We start from the raw sequence: 2,130 nt of genomic DNA on the forward strand, positions 1-2,130 counted from the left end.
TTCCTGCCCGCGGTTCCACGGGATACCTTCATGCCCTTGTTTGTTCAAGCGACCGAAAGAATTCCCACTAACACAGACGGTCACGTTTAATTTCTGTTAAATTACCTTCCTCCAGCGAAAAAGGAAAGCTATTTCTTCACGGAGTTTTAAACACGAGTCTGCAGCCATAGGGCTGAGGCTGAGCAAACTTCAGCTACTAAGGGACGCCCCGGCGCCCCCCTTAGGTTTGACGTGGGCGGTTGGGCCTGAGCCGGTCATTCCCATCACTTTATTGAGGGTCAGAAGAGCAGCGGTCATCAGTCCCTTCCCTCTCCAAGGTGACTCTTCATGGCACTGGAGCTGCTGAGAACATCTCAAGCCTTAGGGAGTCCGATGCCATGAGACTTCGCCTTCCTAAGGACCCTAAACAGCAGCTGACAAGCATCTGCCGCACCCTTGGATGAAGGTGGTTGTCTCTGCATCGCCTTGGAACTCAGTGGCATCAGTGTTCCTCGACATCTGCCATTGTTTCCATCTCGTGGGGCCCTTGGAGGAGTCGCCGTTGCCGCGGCATCATCAGATCCCAACCGCCAGGAAGCCGGCGCCATCATGCCCAAGAATAAAGGGAAAGGAGGTAAAAACAGGCGAAGAGGTAAGCATGAGAATGAATCTGAAAAGAGAGAATTGGTCTTTAAAGAGGATGGCCAAGAGTACGCTCAGGTAATCAAAATGCTGGGGAATGGATGATTAGAAGCAATGTGTTTTGATGGTGTATAGAGGTTATGTCATATCTGAGGAAAACTGAGGAAAAAGGTTTGGATAAATACCTCAGACATTATATTGGTTGGTCTGCGAGACTATCAGTATAACAAAGCTGATGTAATTTTAAAGTACAATGTAGATGAAGCTAGAAGTCTGAAGGCATATGGCGAGCTTCCAGAACATACTAAAATCAATGAAACAGATACATTTGGTCCTGGAGATGATGATGAAATCCAGTTTGATGATATTGGAGATGATGATGAAGACATTGACGATATCTAAATTGAACTTAAAGTTTCGGAATATCTGTTCCATAGTTTGGGTTTTGGCCATCACCTGTCAAGAAGACTAAAACTTCAGGATAATTGCAGTTTGCTAACACACACTGATTTGTTTTCATTGTTTTAAAGTATTTATTATTACCTTTAAATGATCTGTGAACACTTTATTCTTTTGAAGTACTGGAACTTAGGAATAAAAGATCACAAGGTCTGCTGTTCAAACATAGAACGGAGAGGGGGAAAGAGAGAGAGAATGAATAAAGTAAATGTTTCCAGTTAATGGATGTTTTGACTAAATTGCTTTATCTTTATGGTCAGTGATAAGTCCTAGTTCCAAGTAATTTTTTTTTCAGTCTTTCTGTATGTTGCCTAGATATTCTCTTTAATTTTTGATAAAAATTTGAGGAAGTTAGAAATCTACATTTGAAGTTAAGAAAGGGGGCTATTTTTTAATATTCCTATAGCTGGGTACTCTATTTTCAAACTATGATAACATGTTTTTCATCATTTCCTGCTGTCATAAATAACTAGCATTTACAAACTGCTTATTGTAGAGCATAAGCTTGAGTGGCAATTTTTAATTTATAGGATGAGTAGTGGCAAAAATTCAATGCTAGATAGTAACTCAAAATTGGCAGTACTGATATACTAGTCGAAAGTGTTTTTTACTTAATGTGTACAAAATTTCTTAAACAAGACAACTTTTAATGGCAAAATAAGGAGAATAGTTTGTACTATACCAAAAAGTTGTTAAAATGTGTCATTTTATTTTCAAAACTCATGCGTTTGTAAACTATAGTTTTGGGCTTTCTGAACAATTAAATTACAATGTATAAATGAAAAACTAATTTTATAATAAACTGGGACCACAGCTAAGAAATATTAAAAAAAATAAAAATAAGATAAAATGGGGAGTGGAGTTTGTAAAAGCATATTTGTCAGAGGAGAGTTCTTCAAATGTCTGTGTGAGGAGCTCTGTTTTAAAAACATAAACAATGAAAGATGAAGCACAACAAAATATTTCTTTGGTTGGTGAGGATAGTTGTGAGATAGTGTCTTTTTTCCTGTTAGTGATTCTTATTAGTGATTTGAGATTTTACATTATGTA

The 2,130-nt window shown here is 38.3% G+C and overlaps 1 pseudogene; it reads left to right on the plus strand.

The window, feature by feature from the left end:
- The first annotated feature begins 554 nt into the window (after positions 1 to 554).
- On the plus strand, positions 555 to 1,306 carry LOC132226429 (eukaryotic translation initiation factor 1A, X-chromosomal-like; annotated as a pseudogene).
- Positions 1,307 to 2,130: the final 824 nt, after the last annotated feature.

This window comes from Myotis daubentonii, chromosome 1 (genome assembly GCF_963259705.1).
Source record: "Myotis daubentonii chromosome 1, mMyoDau2.1, whole genome shotgun sequence".
Lineage (NCBI taxonomy): Eukaryota > Metazoa > Chordata > Mammalia > Chiroptera > Vespertilionidae > Myotis > Myotis daubentonii.